This window comes from Micropterus dolomieu, linkage group LG06, assembly GCF_021292245.1.
Source record: "Micropterus dolomieu isolate WLL.071019.BEF.003 ecotype Adirondacks linkage group LG06, ASM2129224v1, whole genome shotgun sequence".
NCBI classification, from domain to species: domain Eukaryota; kingdom Metazoa; phylum Chordata; class Actinopteri; order Centrarchiformes; family Centrarchidae; genus Micropterus; species Micropterus dolomieu.
Window position 1 is genome coordinate 3,912,642 of NC_060155.1, and position 23,698 is coordinate 3,936,339.

The 23,698-nt window shown below is 39.4% G+C and overlaps 1 pseudogene; it reads left to right on the forward strand.

Moving 5' to 3' along the window:
• The window catches only part of LOC123972424, a 180,955-nt pseudogene that overhangs the window by 128,210 nt on the left and 29,047 nt on the right, over positions 1-23,698 (forward strand).

Sequence of the window (23,698 nt, forward strand, 5' to 3'; positions counted from 1 at the left end):
TCTTCAGCCCCCCCCCCCCCCTCTCTCTCTCTCTCTCTCTCTCTCTCTCTCTCTCTCTCCTGCTCCTCGGTGAATACATCAGTTTGCTGATAACAGCCTTTGATTAAAAATCGCAATGTTTCCATTCAGTGTCATGTACCACTGATGTGATGGAAAGAATGTTATGTGATTGATCACATATCCTACAGTTAATCAATATAAAACGGCTTGTCTTTGGGAAGTCCTTATCCTGAACTCATTTTAGTTCAGACATTTTGATTCATTTCCAAGTATTAATAAATGTCATTATTATTTAGTACCAGGATTAGTAGCAATGATAATGGCATTTGTAGTGTTATTCTGGATTTCAGTGTAGAGTTGGGGTGTCCTTTGCAGCAAAGATGCCTATGTGTAATGTGCAAAGGTAAATAAATCTAGATTAATTAAAATCATAGACATTTATTTTTAATCTTACATTGAATTTTTGCTCAAACCCTTGCAGTGCCGTTTTTACAATTCAAATAATTAGTTAGTTCTTTATAACATGACAGCCATCCTTCCCTGTTTCTAACCATTGTAGTTACCAGGTTCTAGTTTTGGCAACTTTGGCATTGAACATGGTCACTGAAGACAATCCATGGGTTTTTGTCAAATAGAACGTCAGAAACATTTAAGCCAGTCCTGTTGAGCTCACTTCTGATCTGTCCTTTGTCCACTGGTTTATGAAATTCAAACAAACCAGCAGTTTTTATGTGCATAGATATGGCAGAATAGGCTCTGCTGGACTTTCCACCTGCACTAGCACAAAGCAAACATAGTCTAGTCATTAGTCTGGCAACGTGAGTCCATGCTAATCTCAATTCAACATGTACAGTTAGCAAGGCTTTCAGCATGGTGACTGCCACAGGTTCTATGACAATGGACATGCTGGCTTTGGGAAATTAGTTGAGTTTTTAAATCTCCTAGCAAAGGAGACTGCTTACACATAAATACAGTGATTAAAGACACAGTAACTAACATGCCACTTACTGTCACTGTTATAGGCTTAAAAGCTTTCTGAGCAGAACTCTGATAGCAGATTTATTTCTGGAATAAAAAAGTAATATTTAAATATGTTTAGCTTTTAGCAGCTGTAGTCCAGACATATTTGTATCACTATTGGGTCTTAATCAGATACGGTCCTATATTCCTTCTCCTCTTGCTTTTATTCAATGCTTCAGTCACTTGTCCTTCACCCTCCCTCGACTCCACCATATTGTATCATGATACCCCTTTTATTTGTTTGTTTGTTCAAGCAAAGAGGCCAAGCACTCGGTGAAGGCCCCTGCATTTGTTTTGGTCAGAAGGGCATGTAAACAGAGGCGCCCCTTTGGGCCCAATGGGCCCTGCTGACACACCCCTACCCCCCAAACCCAGTCTTCCTCCTATTAGCAGGCTTTTAGAAAGAGGGGATGCTTTGGGTGGCACACGCCTCCTGTCATTGACACACTCGCCATCGCCCCGGGGTGATGCATGATTCGAGATGGTCATGTTGCGCCAAGTGGATTCCCTGGCATGACGCCCATGAGAGGGGGTTGTTGGGACTTTTCTTTTAATCTTTATTCATACAGGGAGGGTTGATGAGACACACATGCACTGTAAAGAACCTGACAAAAAAAGTATTGGTGTCAATGCTTTGCCCTGAAGATAATTTTGTTTTGTGGCCTAAAACAGATTAGTTTTAGGCTACAAAACAAAATTATCTTCAGGGCAAACTCGTGTTGGTAGGTTTTCGAGAAGCAAAGAGAAACTTTTGTTGTAGTTCACAGTAACTTTAGCATAAATAGAATTTTTTACTTTCTCTGGATCGATGACCATCTTTGTCTCTTCGAATCAACTGTCTCATAATTTTGCAGTGATGTAGCAATATACATTTCAGTCATTTAGATGACAAGCTTATATGTAGCATACCAATGGTTCACTTGCTAAAATTGTTTTCAAAAATCCCATATTTTCAAGTGCTGCCATGAATTTTAAGATTGATTTTCTACCTTCCAGACAGACATTTGTTTTCATTAATTTCAATTGTCTTTTAAATCAATTTGAAAAGACTTAAAGCTTGCTAGAGTGTGGTAATCCATCATGGCGGACATTTACCCACCTTTATTTATTGTTTAATTTTTTCATTTGTTACATTCAAATGGCTGAAGTATTGGATGTCCTTGAACTCACCAACAATGAGAACTTTTCAAAAGAGTCCCTGCATCTCCTGGAACAATAATGTAAACTCTGTAAAGACTCTGCAATACTGAAATTCCAGCAAGGAAGAAAATATTTTCGATCAACATGGACCATAATATAAATTATAAGCAATTTATTGTATGAAGTACTAACATCAGTGAGTATTTTGGAATTTAGTATCTTGATAGAGGACACAGAAAAGTTAATTCTGAAGTAGTAAGTGAAACATACAGATGCCTGTATGTTTCACTTACAGGCATCCGTTAACCCGCTAGGCTCCTCTGCTACCACGCTAAGCAGAACCAAGACTAAATGTGTTTGTTGTTGGTCTCTTTAGGAGTCTGATTGTTATTATCACCTGCTCTGTCATTTACAGCATAAATTCACAAGTAAAAGGCAACAGTGAAACAAAGCTGAACAATGTGCACCAGACTGTCATCTGGATCATAAACCACACTGATTAACGTGATGCGTCTCGTCACCTGATGAAGTGCGTCTCGTTGAAAATCAATGCACTGTAAACAAAGATACTTGTGTTTGTATGGACACAGCTAGGGAGGGGAGGACTTCAGAGCTGCTGTAAATTTGCACTGTTTAGACTCTAAACCTTTCCTGGGTTATATTGTTCTGTCAAATTTTTGCCTTTTTGTCCTCTAATTGGCTCTCGGGGGGAAGCCATTTTGCATCAGTTTTAATTACGTCATAAAATGTTTTGCTGCAGCAGCAAAGTTCATCTGTGGGCTTGCTGAAATATGAATGCTGTTGATCATGTATTTCCCTCCCAAACAGAACACCCACAATGCAGTGTTTTGTGCTGATTGGGCTCCATGATGTGTTGCAGAGAAAGTAAAGTGGTGTTATTTAACAGGCAGACCAGGGTTAGACCAATTTAGGGGGCTAATATTTGGCTTTTATTAAACATTCAAAATTGGCCAGTTACTGTGATCCACTTCTGGTATCATGGAAACCCCACGCTTGACTGTAACAATAGTCTGTGTTCGTGATGCTCCAAATGATGCTTCAGGCGCTTTTCCCCCAAGATCAGACAAAATTTCAGAAGAGTAAAATTCTTGAAGGTTTTAGCATGAAAATGATCAAATACAAAGGTGAACATGGGATAAAATATCAGATAATTGTAGCTTTAACCCAAGAAGTTCCAGTACCAGTGGCAGCTGTCACAAAAAAATAATTCAAACTGGTTTTCCAAATTTGCCTCCTTATAGATGTATCTAGTTATTACAGTATGCATGTTATCATCAAAGAAATTAACAATTTGATACAGAATATTGATTACAATGATCTTGTTACAAGATAAGATGATTTACAGCTCTGCAGATCTGTAACCATAAAAACACAATCAAATCTGATAAATCCATTTAGCCTCCAACTATCAATCGAACACTTCAATAAATTAATGTGATATTGTAAAAATGGCCAATGCAGTTGAATTCCACAGTGAATCGGATTATAAACACAGATGTGGAACAATGATCTGTTATTGGCCAAGCAGAAGTAAGTATTCCGCAAAGCCATGTGATAATTTCAGAAAATCAGATATATTTTTAATTGTTTTCTATTTTTACTAATAGGTGAAAATTGTGCAATGTGAAAAATACAAAGATTTTCCTCCACAAAAACTAGGTCTATTATTACAGCACTGCAGAAATATATTTAGCTGCGGTCCAGTGCTTCCTAATGTGTGTTTCTCCACTCTCTTCTTTCATATGCAGGCATGTTTGTGTTTGCCTCCCACCAGCAGTGCAGTCAGTATCCCCAGGCCAGGCACTGAAGCACTATAATAATGTGCACACATTTATGAGTCTGTGTCCGAGCTCATAGATCAGTGTCAGCGTGCCGACCTACGAGAATATCAGTCAGATCAGTTACAGACTAATGAAGGCCTGCTCACATTACCTCCACTGTCAGTCAAACACGCCGTTAGTTAATCATCAGCATCTCTCTCATTAAGCAACACAGATACCCATAGAGATCCAGCCCAGGTCTTCTGTTGCAGTCAGTTTCCTGGTTGCCTAATGTATGTGATGTATGGTTTGAGATATAGACGATGTGACTGGCAACATTTATTATTGTGTTATTTTAACACAGTTCCATTGCATGAAGTGATGTGATGTGCTTATCCAGGATTACATAGAATGAAGTGGGCAGTTGAAGTTTATAGTCTTACTCAAGGGCATGTTTATCTGACATACTGATTTCTGATGTATTAATCATCATATAGGGACTGAACATGTATTTTACTCTGTTTTCCACCAGTTGGTCAGTTGATGGAAATTGCAGGAGCTGGCCATGTTTAACCCTAGCAAGCACTCTTTTTACTATTGCATTCCTGTGACTAATATGATCAATTTCCTATGCTATAACTCTGCATGTGGTTAGGATGGCAATATTGGTCAGTTGGCTGCCAGGACAACTGATTATCATCCCCTTCAGGATGAATTCTAATCATTTTGGTGATCCCTCAATGTTCATCTAGCGTCATTATCACATCAAAATTAGAATTTTTTTTCAATACTTTGGTTTATGACTAAATTGCTGCAAAATTAAAAATGACATTCAGTCTAAGATGAATTTTGTGTTTAGTGCCAATTAGCAAATCTTAGCATGCTAACACACTTAACTATGCTGGTGAATATGGTAAACAATATACGTGCTTAACATCAGCATGTTGTCATTGTGAGTATGTGCCAAAGTACTTTCCTGTTCTTTTGATTTGTGGATAAGTTAGTATGTAAATACATAAGTAAATAACTGTTTTACATTTCCAACAAATTTGATCTGCCTTGAACATGCAAAATCCTCTGCATGTTTAAAGTTTAAAGTTTGTTGCATTGCAAAGCAATGCATGCGTTTTAGCTTGATTGTCAGCATTTGAGTCGTCCTTTAGTTATTCACTTTCACAGAACATAACTATCTATGCATCCTTTTGAAAGTTTAGAAGGACCCATACTTCAGCAGTGCCATTGCTGCAGAGCATTTCAACGTATTTTAATTATGTATTGAACATTTGGTAATACAACATTGGAAAACATCTTCCCTAAATCAGTGATGTAATCAGTTGTAATGGTTTATATTTTGAACATCATATAAATTCTAAATAGATATCAGAGAATCAGTTAGGGTTGTAGATGCTACAAAATTTAAAAAGAAAATAGAAATTTAAGAATTTTTACAGTAACTGTCATTGCAGGCTTATTGGTGAACCATTCTGATTGGCCTTTGCAGTCTTTCTTTAACATGTAGAATGAGCTGGAAACTTTTATTTAGAGCAATATTGTCTTTGTAATTATCCCGTTCCCATTTCATTCAACACTTATTGAAGTTCCTGCTGGGAGTTGTCTAGAAAAGGCGTTAACATTCACAACTTAGCATTTAATTGTGGTAACACGTTCAGCAGACAGATAATGACTCAGCCGTATGAAGGAAGACATTGTATTTGCTGCTGAGACACTGAATGGCATATTTGCCAAAAACTTTTTCAAAAGTTTATTTTATCCTGGGATGCTTGCTGTGCTTGCATGCTGTTTTCCACCGACATCCTGGAAGCTGGCCAGTAGAACAGCAGTTGGAGATGAACTGCCTTGTGATAAAAACATTTCAATCATTCACTATTGTGGCCCAGATGTTTGCAACTAGTTACTTTTTGCTCAAAACTCTACTTCTCCTGTGTGTACAGTTAAGCATGTGGTTTTGTTAGGGTTTAATGATTTGTGATTTACACACAGAAGTATAACAAAACAAGTCTTTACACAGTCTTTTCCATGAAGGTCTGAACACAATCAAATTTTCATTTCAATTCTCATGCATACACTTGCTCATTAAGCAAATAGCCGTTTTTTAGCTGTTGACTTTCAAGTACAGAAAGAGAACCAAAATAATGAGGATAATCACAAATACGCATTATAAAGAAGACAATTTCTTGGCAAGACACAATTCCCCAGCCTTTGATGATAAACATGATTTTTATGATAATGCATTGACTCAGTAAAACAGTAACAGGAAACTGCTACTGGATTTGCAGATGTTTTTCCACTTTTAAAGAAGCGTCATGGTTCTCTTGATAAACTTTGGGACAATACCTTCCTGACATTCAATCAAGCTTTATACCAAAACACACCTTAAACCATGCAAATCTGACTGTCACATGACGATGATGATGAGATGTGTGATCAAGGTGGCACAGATGTAATGAAGCTTATTGCTACATCTACAGTAGAGACATTTTTTCAATTGAGTCAAACGTGCTGAGATTATATCACTAAAAAAAAAAATTGATTTGTTTAGATTGAATTTTTTTATTTGTGATGTTGAACGTTTTTTATGTTGCAAAAAGAAATATTTTCTGATGACAGACAAATATCGATGCTGTCATAAAATCTAGATCAACACATATTAGGGAAAGACTGATATTCAGTAAATTGAGATTATAGGCATCGGTCAATACCTGCACTCACGAGGCTGATATTCAAAAACTGTGTGGAGGGATACTATGTCTGCAGGCAGCCTTGTGAGTTTTGAGAAGGTGGTAAAAAAGTTGGGAGCCCTAAATTTCTACAGTCACGTCATCTTTTCTAAATGTTAACACGTTTCTTCAATCCTAAATGACAGCTAATCTGGTGGGGGTGGAGCAGTGGATAAGGCACATACCTTTGCTGAGAGAGACCTAGGTTCAACTCCCCACTGTGACCCACCAATGTGTCCCTGAGCAAGACACTTAACCCCTAGTTGATCCAGAGGGGTGCGACCTCTGACATGTATAGCAGTTGTAAGTCGCTTTGGATAAAAGCGTCAGCTAAATGAATAAATGTAAATGTAATCAACCACCATTACTGGCTAATCTAGCAGAGAATAATGCATGACTTCTTAAAAAACTGTACCCCACTCTCCCTTAAACACCAGTCATGTTCTACACAATCTACAGCAGAACCCATTGCATGTTTCTATTTCATTAATTCATAATAATTCCATCCAAAAATAACATGTTACTGGCTAAGATAACCATGTAAATTAGATTGAACTTTTCTTTAAATATGTATCGGCATTATATATTGGCCTGCTGTCTGAATATCAGCATCAGCCATTGAAAACCCATATTGGTCAACACATATGGGTGGAATACAAACAGAGAGTTCATCTGAGCCTGACTAAAAACATTCACTGTAGACTCTTTGTATTGTTACAACAGCAATGACTAATCTGTCTCCACCTCACCTCCTGTAGGAACTCTGCCGGCAGCGTATGGCGGTCAAACCTCCGGCTGAGCGTACAGAGCCCATCTCCTCCAGAATCAACAGCGTGTCATCTCAGTTCAGCGATGGCGGTCCAGCCGTCAGCCCCTCGGCACGGAGCAGCATCTCCTCCTGGAGCGAAGAGCCCGCCCACTCGAACATGGACATCTCCACCGGTCACATGATACTAGTGAGTTTCCTGTCGGGGCACTAATCATCACACCAAACAGTGGTAGTGAGAGTCCTACTCCTGTATGCTGAATCCAAATATTTAGGGCTGAATTTTGCACAAAATCCTGGGATGGCTAATGGTTCCTAATTACTATGTTTTGCCCTGACTGAATCAGGGGGATTCATGGTAATTTGTAAATCTTATTTACCCACTTCCCATATTGCACATCCGGAGCTGTCAAAAAGGGTTGACTAAAATTCACATCAGAACTTTATGGAATACTAAAGAAGCAAAAGTACATTTTAAAGGAAGGGTTTTATGTGTGCCTAAAAGAACAAACTGTTAATTCAGGTCACCCTAGCCTGGTTCCAGACCTCTGAATTGCTGCCCAAATCTCCAGTTTTTCAGCTATTGAAATAGCTCTTGAGTTGAGCTCATGTTTCCCCTGTTGAAAAACAACCCAGCCAATCGGAGTTGTGTAGGTGGGATCAAGAATGGGGAAGTAATCATTGTTTGCTACAGGCTGAAAAATTGCGACAGAAAATGGCAACAAAAATGTGATTATTATGGATGAGATGGTTGCAAACTCTCTTAAATTACATTAAATATTTCTTTAAACACTGTGAAAAACATTAAAGTAGCTGTTCCCAGGACCATTACCACAGCTTTTGTATTGATTTAAAAATGACACTGGCATGATGAATATTGTCACTTCCTACTAAATGGCAAGGGCAAAACAACAAAACAAAACAAAATACTCCCCTCATCCCAAACAGTCATTGGCTTACGTAAACATAAGGTCTGAAATATTAAGTGAAATAAAGTTAAAATGAAAGGTTAAGTTCATCCCAACAAGACATATTTTACTAAATACTGATATTTGAGCTTAATTTCAGTTCCAATGAAATGAAATGACATTTTTCAAGAAAAGGAAAAACCTGGTTTTTAATTGGTGGATTTCCTCTATGACAAAAAAACACATAGGCAGTGTAATATTATTACCCTTACATTCCTACAGTATTTTTTACCCTTGCGGTCAGTGGTCTGTCTTTCCAAACTGCTACCAGAGATTTTCAACACCTCCTTTTTTTCCTCTTTTATCCAAAACATCCCATCACTTGCTTTTCTTAACTCTTCAAACCATTTATAGCTTTCAAAACCAGTGGAACTGCATTTCTGCATTTAATACTCCTTTCTCTCTCTCTCACACACATGCACGCACTTCTCTATTTCCTCCCATCTCACTCTCTCTCATCTTTGTCCGTGTCTCTTTTTTTTTTTCTTCTGTACATCTCATTACACCCACAGTTTCTATAAGAAGGCTTCATACCCTCCTCTATCCTGCATATGAAAATTCTCTATTGAACCTCAGTCGCATTCTGTCGAGCGCCATCATAATTGCAATATATAGCTATTCAATTAAACCACCCACCACCCTGAGCACCACCTCCTCATCGCACCCCCCACACCCACGCACCCCGCCTCTCTCACTCTCTCTGCATTATGAAGCTGCCGGCTAGATGTGACAGAGCGCACTTTTTGATGTGTTCAATAGGCACAAAGATACTAATTACCCCTGAGATTTGCACCAGAGATGTGTTCAGGAGAAATGACTCCCTTTGCAGCCCTGTGCTGCTGCAGAGAGTGGCTCTGTTTTTTTTACACGAATGCACAAAGTGTATGCTGCAAGTGTTTCTCTGGCGAACGCGCCCACAACAGGATGTGATGCATGCGTTTGATGTTCCTAGGTCACATGTGGATGAAAATAGATTTGAGACAGCAAGGTCTGAACTTCTTAAGGTATGTTGGCTTTGTCTTCACCAGACAAAGCCATCTCAGCAGCGGCGGCATCACTTGAGAGATAAGAGGAATGAAGTGAAGTGTTGCTCATGTTTTGTTAAGTATTCATTTTGTGTGTGGGCACACGCTGTTCAGGGTGATTACTGAATTTGTATAATATGGACACTAATATGTAAATGTTGTGAGGGAAGGAGACAGACCAAGTGTGTCTGATGTGGCCATGATGATTAATAACATTTTGTGTAGGTGATGGAGATGAACATCCCCTTGAATGCTGATATCCCACTTAAATCCTCTCTAAAATAACTTCAGAGTTCTAATAGACATTCCCCACTCTGTAAAATAATGGGCCTCATGCAAAAAACTTTTCATTCTTATCCTACACCTCTCAGATTCAAGTCAGATTCAAGATTCTTAAAGGAGACCTATTATGCTTTCCCACATTTTATGACTTATCTACAATGTTACAATGTTGGATGTTCATGTTAAACATGGCCAAAGCTTCAAATAATGAGGTTAAAGTATTTAAAATCCCTCAGATTTCCTCCTTTTCTGAACGCTCTGTTTTGAACTGCATTTTCTTAAAGAGACAGGAGCATCTACAGCTTGTTTCAGACAGAGGCTGAAATGAAGGCCTACATGAAAAGCCAGTATTAGACAGAGAGTTTTTTCTTTGAACTTTGAATCATGCAAAGCTGCCATACAGGAGTCACAGAACTACAATATAGGACTGGAAAAGCAGCATAATAGGTCTCCTTTAACCGTACAAACTTGTTAATTGCTTGTTTGAGCCTGATGAATGCCCCCTGTTCATGAGGAGGTGTGCGTTTCTGAGATTTCATGCCGCAAATTCTTTTAAATCACTCATACATGCCACATAATACCGAATCTCTTTGTGTGAGTGGCGCTTCCAGTTCTTGTGTATTTGCTGGTCTTAGGAGAATGTCCTCACCAGAAAAATTACATTATCAATTCAAATGTTCAAACGCTTTAACACTCTGCAAACAATGAGGAGCTAGAAGCATGACGTTATTATAGTCCTGGATAATGTGTTGGTGTCTGACTTTGACACCAAGGCCCATGGTTCGCATTCCATCTCTTACACACTGTCATGTTTTTTCTTTTACCCACCCTTGATATTGGACAATTATGCAAAACCCTATTTTTTAATGTTCATTGCCAGAAAAATTTAAATGACCTCCTTCTACAAAATCTGCACGTGGCAATGCCATATTGCAAAGGTTAGGGAAATATCCTGGCAATGGTTAAAACTAAAATGAACAGTTTTGGAAGGCACTGACCTATTTTGTTGTTCTTGTGTGAAGACTTCAAGATTCCTTTTATTCATCAAAACACAAAAATAGGTCAGGCATGAACGAAAATTCTCCTTTTAAAAAATATTGATGATTAAAAAACAGGGTAATAAAACAATAAAATACACTAGTTGACTAACGCAAGTCTGGACTTGATGTCCAGTATCATTGTTGTATAAAGACCTAGATGTTGTAGATAGATGTAAATATCCTAAATTAGAAAAACATGAACTATCCCCACTTAATATATGATCTATCCCAAACACAAATGGGCTCATTTTCATTAGAATTGTTTTATACCCATGAAACCTGTCCATATGAACTGGTCACTGTGCTGATGAGAAGTTGATGGCATATTTAGCTCTTCCATTAAATTGAGGAAGTAAAAAGGATTGAGCAATGAGAAATCTCAAGTAGTTTGTCATCATCACAGAAAGTGATAATGTGGGATTCTTAGTTAATGGGAGGGAGCTGTGAACTTTTAGCTGCCACCTTTTCCTTGAGATTTTTAGCAGTTAGAAGAGAGGGAAGAGACAGGACAGTAAAACATACTCTGAGCTGTGTGTGAGAAGTGTGTTTCAGAACCTTGGACAGCTCCACGCTTACAGTGAAGCAAACTGCAGCTGTGATTGGTCCAGAACTTCTCCATCCCCCCCACAACAGAAACATTAGACAGCAGACGGAAAGTTACGAAATGCCAATGTCATGAAACCTTGAAACCTTGTATCTCCAAAATGTCCACTCCTCAGTGAAAAAAAACAACAAACACATCCTTGATTTTCATTGGCCCACTATGTATTTCTAGGGTTAGGGTTAGGGGTCAAAACCTTTCAGAAGCCACGTTGTTTTCTCGGCCCACAGAAGGGCATGTAAACCTTCAGCTGAAGCTAAAAGATAGAAAGAACTTAAATTGGAGTTCAGGTTTTCTATCTAGGAAATTGCTATTTAATGTCTTTTACCGCCCACCAACCATCCTGGTTTTATAGATTTGCCACCTCAATCCTCTTTTCATCCATCTACCATCTTTCATTCAATAGTTTTTCTATGTTTTGATATTAATTTTATGTTTATGTTTTTGTGTTTTATTTCATTTTACGCACTTTTCTTACTCATCCTCCCTCTTCCACTGCCCTTTCTTTCTCTATTTTATTGAACAATATTCTCTGCAATTGCTTTTTTTGTGCTATCCATAAGTTTCTTCCTCACTGTTTATCCCGTTATTTCTTCTTCATGTTAAATTGCATTGTTCCCTCGCTATTTTTCTTTACTTTTCCTCCTCCTCCTATGCTACTGTCTGTCATTTCTCTTTCCGTAATTTGGAACAATGCGTATATATTACTGCTCATATTTTTCTTTTGCTGTTCTAGCTGTCAGTTTTTGCAAAAAAAATATTCACACTTACAAGAGAACTCACTTTAGATACACATCATGATGTCAACTGCAGACTAAGCAGAATTTCATGCCCAAAAAATCGGGACCTTGTTAACACATCTGGGGCGAACTCAGAGCCTGGGGTTTTTTTTTTTCAGAGCGGCATCATAGCAAGGGACCAAATCCATCACAAAACGAGACGAGTGCAGCCCCGCCATGGGAAAGCAAATATTTCATCTAATGCCCTGTCACACACTCGAGTGAGGTAACTGTTGAACGATTAATAAAAAATCACGGGCGCCAAAGAAAGGAATAACATGATAGCTGATGAGCTGCAGTGCCCCACCCCTCCCACCAGCCCACCCACCTCCCAAAACATTAATTGCCTCTCGTAAACTCGAGCAAATTCTATGTCATCATCCACCCACTGATTTTAATTTGAGGAGAAACAGCTTTCACCATCTTATCTAAGTTTAATGTATTACTTGGTCCCATGTGACTGGGACCGAGGGCCCCCCGCCCCACCACCATCTCCCCCCACATCCTCTTTGCTTGTGTCTTAAGAGGATTAGTCGACTCTATATATAAAGCACATTATCTTGTCTTTTGTTGCTGGCCAAGTAAGTGTTATAGATTATACTGCAGCGAGAGCCTCCATCGAGATTAACTGTGCTGGGAATTTGTTGTGGTTTTTGTACTGCACCAGCAGCCCAGCTGGGATGTGATCTGTGGGGTTGATAGGTCGCAGGACAATTGCTGGAAGAAAAACGGGCTTCAGGAAATGGATGTTAAATCACTCTAAAGTGGTCAGTGGAGGAGGAGGAAGCGTTCAGCTGCAGAGAGGTTAGACTCATGTGTCAGGATGATGTCAACTTTTAACTAAAAATAACGCAGCAGCCTTTGATATGATGGATGCAGATTGATTGATGATGATTGATTACACATTTGTTGTAGGATTCATAAGTGGGAAGGTTTTAGCCTGAACTGATGCAATGCTAACGCAAGTGATGGTGATGCAATCATTTGATCAGACAAAAATAGCACAAATGTGTAATTAAAATAATCAAATTCTTTGGGAAATGCTAGAGTTGTGTACTTGAAATGTACTACATGTTATTATATTAAATATCATGACAAAATATTGGCAATTGGATGCTTAAATCTGAAATTCATTGGCATTGGCCATTAAACAACGTATAATCCAAGTAAGTAGTTTCAATAGCACACACACTGTATGACTGACAGGGGACATCCGGGAAATGTAGTGCAGAATCACCAGCTCTTAACACCAAGGATGGAATATAAAATCACAAATTACCATTTCAAATTGTTGGCTGGATTTTTTAAAAATGTCTTTGCTAAATTTACTAAATTTTCAACAATTCTTTTATCATTATGAACACACAAAAACACCCTTTTGCAAACCATTATGACACCTTCACTGGTGAAAAAAGTGTTCAGATCCTTTACTGAAGTAAAAGTATCAGTGTCACAATGTAAGAATACTCCATTACAAGAATACACCAACAGTTTAGTTAGTGAGGGTAAAAATACACAACTATTAATTATCCAATTAAGTACTTTTCAAAGTAGAAGTATACATTTGTATACATTTTGCAGAATGTCCCTTCTCAAGGCATCGTATTTTAGCACAGAATTATTGTTATTGATGCATTATCAAGTAAGCAGCATTGTGATTTTTGAAGCTGGTGGATGTGGAGCTTCATAAACTGCTGGGTATTTTAATCTATAATAATGGATCATGTGTATTAAGAAATAAGATCATTAATCTTAATCTGCACACTTATTAGAGTAAAAAGAACAGTATTTCCCTCTGACATTTAGGGAAGCCTAAAATAAAAACTACTCAAGTAAAGCACAGGTTGTACTTTGACAGCACTTGATAAATATTCTATCCCAGAGTGATGTCTCCCACCCACTTCCCCTTTCCCTTTAGTTACTGTCAGTCCAAAATGGCCGCTGCATTTCATCACCTCCCATGCTGCCGGCTTTCATGCTGTTTCCTAGAGGTGCTCACATGGTGCGTCAGAGCCACAATGGCGGCTCGGGCAGAGTCTTATTGCGTAGCGTTTTTTATTGAGCACCTTTGGCAGCTGTAAGCCCCCCGCAGTAAGGGGATTATTCAGTGTTTGGCCGACACATGGTGATCTCAGCACCTCCTGATTGGATTGCAGTAATCCCTTTACACAGCCACAAAACCCCATTACTCTAGCATTAGAGAGGGAGAGAGAGGGTAGGGGGTAGAGGGTGGTGGGGGGCATCTGATGTAGGACAGTGTGCATGCATGCGTGTGTGTGTGTGTGTGTGTGTGTCTTCTGTATGACTGTGAATCTCTGTATGCAATTTTGATACAGGTCATGTTTTTGTGTGATTGTGTATGCATGTTGGTTGTACATATAGTTTATAAGTGTAAGTGTGTGTGTGTGTGTGTGTGTCAGAAGGTGTCTGTAATATGAATGTATGTGTATTGAATTTGTTGTGTGTGCGTCCTTTCCTTTCTGTTCCCTGTATTTTGTGTGGCTTATATGGATCTGTGTGAGTGAGTATGTATGTGTGTTTGCTTTTTGTGTGTTTCTTTGCAGTGTACGTGTGTGGGTGGACTGTGTTTTTGTCTATGTAACCTTATAAAAACCTTTATGTGTGGATTGTGCTTTAGATGTGTGCATGTGTATTTTCTTTATGTTTGTTTTCTGTGTGTGTGTGTGTGTGTGCGTGTGTGCTCGCATGTGTGTCTTTTGAAGCATTCGGACCTCCTGTTGATAAGCGGCTGTGTGCAGGTGGAGGGTCACAGCTTGCGGCTTCCTGTTACATCATTGCTGCTTTTAGCAGCTATGAAGCAAATATAATAGAGAGCTGAGACTGCAACAAGGAAAGGGTAGTGTTACACTGTTAGTGTGTTGTTTATGCCTTTGTATGCCTGTGTGATTGTTTTCAGTGCAGCTGTGCAAAGGTGAAGCCTGCTGTTCAAGCCTGTTAAGATGGATAATAGACTAACAAATAACAAACCTTGGAGTTTGTTACAATCCCATGTCTGCATTTGATCAAGAAACTTTTCCATCTTCCGCCAGCCTGATGTCTGGACGTGCTGCCTTTTATTTTTAACAAACTCCTCTCATTTTAGTAGAAAGCCATTAGGCCTTTTTTGGGAGCTAATTCTGATTAAGATCAGCCCCATTTGTAACTGCCACCATAAATCATCTCCAGAGCCATTTAAAGAACCACACAAGCTCATTTTGTTCCCTCATCCATTACAAAGGCTTGTACCATCATATTCTCTATGCATGGGCTGCTGATTTTCAAGGCTCCTAACTAGGCTACAAGTGGCCATCATCAGATCAGGGCTAACCTGTGTGAACAACACACACTGTCCTTGCTGTGTGCCAGTTGATCAAAGTCAAATGGTCTTCCTTCATTATGACTATTGTTACGTAGATAATGAGGTGAAACTGGTTGACATACGTGCTCAGATTACGATGGCTTTGGTGCAACTAATAAAATGAGGAAAATACGCAATGCGTCCTCATACCTAAACGTCATGTACGAGTGTTGACAAGTACTAGTCCAGCGACTGGCTTACCGGACCTTCAGTACACTGTGTAAATCATGTGACCTAAGTCACGTTTAAAGGTCCAGTGTGTAACATTTCTGAGGATCTATTGACAGAAATACAAGATAAGATCCATAATTATGTTTTCAGTGGTGTATAAAGACCTTACATAATGAGCCGTTTTGTTTTTATTGCCTTAGAATGTTTGAACTTAGTGTTACAGTGTTTGGTTAGCTCAACTGGTAAAGCGCAGGACTCTCACTTAGAAGGTTGTGTGTTCAGTCCCATGGTGGGAGATATTTTTTAACAAATTAATTATAAAGCAACTGTTTCACATGCTGAAAATAAAGCATGTGCTGCAGTGTGTGTGTTCTGGTGTTTCATCCACATCCACCAACCTACGAACGCTTTTGCAATTCCCCAGTATCTCTTGGCAGAGGACATTTAGGGGAATAATGTTTTCTGATGGCACTTTCAGAGGTGTGTCAAGCAGGATACAGACTATTACCGCTAGATGCCACTAAATCTTAGACACTGAACCTTTAATGTGTAGAAATCAATGTTAAAAAGGCTGTGCTTTGGTTAGGTCAGGAGGGAGGGGAGTTGCCGCAAAGGATAATCTTTAAGATCACCATTGTAGTGAAGAGTGTGACCAAGTTTATAAAGATGCAGAATCTGAACCAGAGGCTTATAATGGACCTGGTTACTGATTTTAATTCTTCAAACGAGTGCCAGAACTTTTGAGGATTACCATAATATCTCAAATTTCTTTGCCAATTTTACTGGGTGTGATTAACAATTGTAAACCGAAGTGTCCTGATGCAGTAAACTCCACCCATCTGGTGCATTAAGCAGAAATAAACAGTTTTATCTTTGTTTTCTTTTTCACATCAGTGGAGTACCAGATGGGTGGGATTTGCCATATAGGACAACACAGAGAGTGGCAATCACAGGAAAGAGCCCTATTATGTATTTGGTCGACTTTTCTTTGATTGACAAAATAGCTGTTACCCGTCTTCCATCTGGTGCTCCTGTGAGATTCGAGCAAACAGTCTGCCAGACAGTTTAGGAAAGCCTGTGATGTTAACATTAAAATCATGGGCAAGTTTGTGAAATTTTGTGGTTGACAAATAAATTTAAACTCTCTTCCTTAAGGGATAAAGCCTGTCCATCTGGTGATTCAGGCACATAAAGACAGGCTTACTCAAAGGTGAATCTTACATACATCTCTTCTCCTTCAGTCCTACATGGAGGATCACCTGAAAAACAAGGACCGCCTGGAGAAGGAGTGGGAGGCGCTGTGTGCTTATCAGGCAGAACCCAACGCCTGCACCATCGGCCTGAAGGATGGCAACGCCAAGAAGAACCGCTCCACTGCTGTTGTGGCATGTAAGCAATGAACTCTGTGTTTCTTTTCTTAGTTTACTTAGCAGTCAAATCTTAGTATTTAAATTGCAATAATCAAAATGAAAGCTGCCTGCATGAGGCATTCATTTCAGGGGGGGACATTATTCCATATGCTGTTTCACCCCTGAAGACTGAAGGTGCTTTTGGGATATTTCTCATCTTGAAAATGGTCTCAGAAGTTGGAAATTAGCACAAGACATTAGTGTTCAAAGCTACCACATTTAGCATGATAATGGCCAAAGACGTAAAGGAAAGATTGAGTGATATCCTCCTCGTATATGCAGGAAACCCTTAATTTCTCAGTGGAACCAAAATTCGTCTGTTACACCTCCTGATGTCAGACCTCCACACATAGTGGCATTACTCTCCTCTTGACAACACTCCCCCTATATTCTGAGCCTGGCCTCTATTATCAGAAACCAGGAGCAGATGCAGTGAGCAGAAGGGTTGTAAATTAGTTTTCTATTAAAGTTCTCCTGCCCCGACCCCATCAATGATTAAAATTTCTAAGCTTCTGTGGAAATAGCCCATCTAAAAAAGTGCTATCCCATTCTTTCCACCAGGCCCAGGCTTAATGAAATACAGGTTGTCAGCAGGGAAAGTAGTTTGTCAGGGATAAATTGTGCTCCTTATTTGAAGCACCACTAGCATGTAATGTTTTTCTACCACCAGTGGACCCTTGTAAGTTCTGTTCACTAAAGTGAAAAGTACAAACTAGGATAATTTGTCCCTCCCAAAAATGTCTGTCGACCAGCTGTGAGAGAGCAATTTTTTAAATCTACCTACAACAGTGAACAGCACATGCAACTAAACTCCTTTCAGTTTATTAAATGCAAAAATAAAATGTTCCCACTGTCTGACATCATGACTTATATATGATGCATCTTTCACTCTATATGTAGAAAGAAGGATTGTGCGTTACACTTCGAAAATTCAACCTTACAAATTTGAATAACATTTGGATCTCAATAAGACTTTAAATTTAATCATGTCATTTTCATAAAAGCTTAGCCAAATGGCACAAGTTTGTAAAGATGGACCCACCAGTGCTCCCAGAGTTTCAGAACTTAACCCTTGGCTGCTCACATCATCTAGTTTTCTCCTTTTGTGAACTACTTACTCCTGGATGACAGGAAATCTGAAACTTCAGGTGAATTTCTTAAATGCTGTGGAATTTTTAGACGTTCTTTCTAGACTATAAGGAAATTTTACTTGGTGGTTTTTATTCTGAGCTGAAAACAACCTTGATTCCAGAAGGTTATACAGACGTTAGGTCATGGAAACATTCTTACCTAGTTGCTTGTGGAAATGAAGGCTACAGTGAGAGGCCTGTACACACAACAGATATGCAAAGACATGCCTAATTACAATGCATGCAACATAGCCCCTGAACACTTGCATCTAAGACGAAATGTGTTGAATTTCTCCATTTGTGTTCTAGATGATCACTCCCGAATCACCTTGAAGGTTGAGAACAGCCAAGGCAACTCTGATTACATCAATGCCAGCGCGATCGTAAGTACCTCCTCTGCATTCTAACTCTGTGCTTCGCATCGCCGCTGTGCCGAGCTCCCACAGTCCCCACGGGGCGTCACAGGAACAAAGGCAGCCTACCGTTGTACAATATAAATTTTGATGCAACGCTTGCTTAGCTACAGCCGCAGCCCCATGTTAGTGTGTATGTTCTGCACCATGAATATTAATGATTGTTTTACAGCAAACACCCTGGGCAAGTATTCGCTCGGGGGAAAGCGTGGGAAAGGACATGCGCACGGCTCTTGACTCGCTTCTCATTTGTGAAAACAAAATTGATCTGCGGGGTCTTGGGAAATGATTGTTTTTGACCTTGGGTTATGCTAATTTGACACTAGTTTGTGTTTACTGTTAGGGTGCGCTCGACTTGCTTTCGCAGTAGCGCCTTTCCTTGGCGCAGTAGCAAAACAGCCTGTAGGAAGGAGAAGGGGGTAGAAAGAGCCATGTGCATGCAGTAAGTGAGTGTATCAATTTGGAAACCAGTGTTGGAATAGTAGGTTTACGTTCCCCTCGAGGCAGATACAGTGGTATTCCATTAAAAGCAACAGAAACGCTATGCATTTCAAATCCGGGCGTCACACCAAGAAGGGGCTCTGTGTGTGTGTGTGTGTGTGTGTGTGTGTGTGTGTGAGAGTGAGAGAGAGAGCTAGAAGGAATCAAAACTATACAGGAACAAAAGGACCTTGTCAAATGCCTCAAATACACAAATGCAAAAACAGCTGTGACACATGTACCCACGCATGCACAAAGAAACACACACACGGAAAAACACACTGATGCAAGCAAGCACAAACACTGAAATGCACACACACACACACACACACACACACACACACAACCATGCATGCTCACCCACACTCATATAATATACATACACATACACAGATGACATAGAACATACGGTGCAGACACCCACACAGACACGCACAAAGCACACATGAACGCACATTTCACACACTGTCACGCATACATTTCCACCTCTCCTCCCACACACAGATATTAAAGAATGAATGTATAGGAATACGGTCCACACTGAGTTTATTTAAGGAAACTCCTCTGCTGACAATTTGATTTCCCCAGACCGCCCTCACCCACATTTTGACAGAAAGAAGATGAGCAAAGACAAGGTGGTTGATATTTTGTTTCGGCAGTCTGTCAATAACTGTAAAACTTTGTTGTTCTGTTCTGTTCAAGGGGAGATGGCTTGTTTGCAAGTATTAGCTAGAGCTAGTCATTCCCAGTTGTCACATTAGAGAAACCTGTTAGTTCTACTGACATTCGTTCATTAAAATCAAAGCTTTTTTATTTATTTAAAAACATCACAATGTTGAAGAACTCATGAACTAGTTTTACTTTCAAATGGTAAATTGTAATAGTAATGGAAGCTGCTCATGAAAGACGACAATTCTCTGCCACAATAAAGAAGTCCAACAGGTGGTGATGAGCTAATTTAACCAAGACCTTTAACAGAGTTCTTCTTTTTATGTTTATGTTTATGTGTGTTATGTAATCTAAGCTCAAGATTTTCACCCTTCCCCAGTTTATGCCATGACCGGTCTTGGTTACATTAAAAACTCACCAGAGTGCAATTTAGATTTTTTTTTCCCACCTGCATCGTAACAAGCAGTGAACAAAACAACGTCCTGTCCTTCTGGTTTGAATCCCCTGTGAGCTGCCGTGAGTCTGTCTTCTTCCTCAGACCTCAGTCTGGTGCTGCCAGTATCCCAGCAACCTGTGTATGATTTACACATTAGTAGTTTTGTGTATAACATGAGTTATACAGCAAAAAAAAGAGTAAGATCATTTGGAAAGTTGAACAAAGCAAGGGCCAATTCACTACCATTTGGCCGAGGCCTTTGAATCAGTACAGCTGTGTACAAGGTAAAAACATTTCCAAAGAATCAGTAGATGAACAGTTGCCACTTAGTCAACCAGATGTTGTTTTCATTGCCAGCTAAAGTAAGGGTAGTAAGAATTAGCTAAATTACATGATTAAAGCCTTCCAAAGCCATCCTAAATGTTACGTCCTCAGTTTCTCATTAAATATTTGTGTGGATAGCACCCACTAAGATTTAATTGACACCAGCAGCTGGAGTTTGAACCAACCAGCAAGCTATGGAGAGTCTTTTACATGATGATTGCTTTTTTTTTAGTGGGTGAGGTCATTAGCCTCACATCCGACTCCCCACATGGAGGATCAGGGAGTGTGCTTTCGCTTGGTCCCTACCCTCTGACCACAGCATGGTTTGATCAACCAGGACTTAAACAAAAACCATTTTAGCTCTCTGTGTCACAGGTACACACAATGCCACAATTCACTTTGACTTTAGCAAAGAAAGAAAGTAATGAGGACACCTTCTGATAATGCCTCTTTAACCGAAGAATGTCCTGTTGGACCTTGACTAAACTGACCACGAAAACAAAATAAAAAGATTTTTCTGTGCCAAGTGTAACAATTATTCTGATAACTGTCACCATAAAAAATAAAATAGAACGCTCCTGGTACTTCTAACTTCAAACGTCTCAAGTGAAGCACACTTCCTCTCTACTCTGAGTCAAAAAGCATCTTTCCTAAAAAACACAACCTGCAGGATGTTGCCCAAAGTTCCGCATACGCACGTAATCAGTCAGTTCAACAAAGTTATTCACAAACACAATCAATCACTCACTTTCACCTCCAGCACTCGCACAGTAAGACCAAAACAGACTCAATAGTTTCCTCACACACTTCCTGAGACATAATCAATCACTCAGGTACCATTCAATCATGCATACACACAATCACACACATACACTCATTCTGATACATGTCTCACTGCTTTATTGACAGTTACATTGACTTTTTTGATTAACACGTCACACTGAAGAAAATAGAAAAGAATGCAAGTCATACTGTGTCCACTCTCTTCTACCTAATAGCACCATAATAACGAAAAAATATGGGATGTCTTAATAACATTTCATTGGTAGGTAATGTTGCTTATTCTAATAAAATGCACTTTTTTATGTCCAAATGACTTCAGTCATTAAATAAACCCAGAGAACAACAGATTCAAGTGTAAAACAAGTCATTTTTTAATGACTCTTGAAAAAAGGCCTTTGGTCTTTTCTCTAAATGCCTTTAAATTGCCTATTTAGTTTTTTTCTGACAAGCACAGTACTTAAAGTACTGGATGTTTTTCACTCCATCGATAGCAACTAAATATTGACGACCACAAACGGAGGTATAGAACAGCAGAAAGAAACTTTCTGCCAGTTTGAGCACAAAATCAAACCTCACATCTAAAAGACCATTATTCTGTCTTCCCTTCAAGAGAACAGTAGACGTTATTTAGTTTCCTAATATGTAGATTCACAATCCCAGCTAATTTATGTAGTTGACAGAGAGCAGTTTACCAGTGCCAGTCTGTCTGCAGCCCCACACACACACACACACACACACATACGCACACATACGCACACACACGCACACACACACACACATACACACACTGTCACCGTCCCCCCCACTGAGGTGTCAGACTGTAGTAACAGTTGGCTTCATCATGAAACTTCATCAGACAGATCAGACAGGGTGATGGCGACACACACACACACACACACACACACTTGACTTCTTCGTTTCATCCAAAGAAAAGACAAAAAAAAAACAATAACAGGGATAATTGCACTTGTCACATCCTCCACAGTGTTCCTCATTAAGGAGGAGTGTGTGTGTGTGTGTGTGTGTGTGTGTTAGTGTGTGTGTGTGAGAGAGAGAGAGAGAGAGAGATACAGTTGTCCTCTTAGCTAGTAGTGTCATTAATGGCGGGGTTTAATTCCAGAGACACTTTGAGATGACAGGAAGCATTGTGTGACCTCAGTGATTGAAAGGACACGGAAAGGAAACAGATAAAAAGAGACCTCAAGTGTCTGTCTTTCTTTCTTCCCTCATCTTTCCATCTTAATAGTGTATCTGCATTTTCACCCTTCTCTCCTGTATCTTTTCCTCTCCTTTCTCACCCTTGTCTCTCACCTGCTTTTAACTCTGTCATCCCTTTTTTTCTTACCTTTTCTTTTCCCTCTCTCTTACTTGTGTCTCTTAATCTATCTATCTATCTATGTCAATTTGTTTGTCTTTCATTGTCCTTCCTGGTTTTTCTCTTTTCATTTCCTAGGCCCTACTGTTTAGATGGGACATTTTGTTATTTGCTTCAAATTCCTCCCAGGTCCATGTTTCTCTATTTCATAGGCCTTAACACTCTGAGGACATTACATAATTTTAGCCATGCAAGTTAAATTCTCTCTGGATATTGACCAGTATGGGCTTTGCTCCTATTCAGCCACAAGAGCATTAGTGAGGTCCAACACTGATGTTGGGTGATAAGGTCTGGCTCACAGTCTGCATTCCAGTTTATACCAATCTTTCACACCAAACTGGCAAAACCATTTCTTTATGGACCTGGCTTTTTACCAAATTGGAAGCAGTAGGATTCATTTTAATTGAAAACCATACAAAATAGGCCCAGACCTAAAGAAGCATACATAGACACAGGTGTCCACATAGTTTTTTGGGGCATACATATATAGGTGGAGAACTCTGGCCGACCACCTTCTTAACTGTCTCTTTTGTCCCCAGCTATTTTATGTCCATGATGCAATTCAAATTGTGGATGTTTTAATGAGCAAACCTCCCCCGGTACTATGTCATCTTTTCTATCTCTAAGTTCATTAGAAGTGCATTATTATTATTTGGCATTCATAAAGGGAACAGAGGGCCATTAAAGACAATTTTGTGCACGGAAAAGCCCCAGAAATTATCTGTCTTCCCTCTGTAATTGCTTCCAGCTAAATTGGTCTTGCCAATTATTACATTTACCATACAATTTGCATGGTAATAGGCAGGGGTGTCACTCACTTCCTTGCAAATTCACCTCTCGTTGTCTCCTGTCTTTTGCTCTCAACGCCTACGCCATATCTCTGCAATTTCCATTAAGTTAAGGAAGAAGTCTAAGTAACTGAAAACTCAACTCCTTCACCGAGAAGCTTCCAGCTGTGACTGCAAGAGCAGTAAAAGATGGTATATACTAGCAAACTTCCATCCATCCAT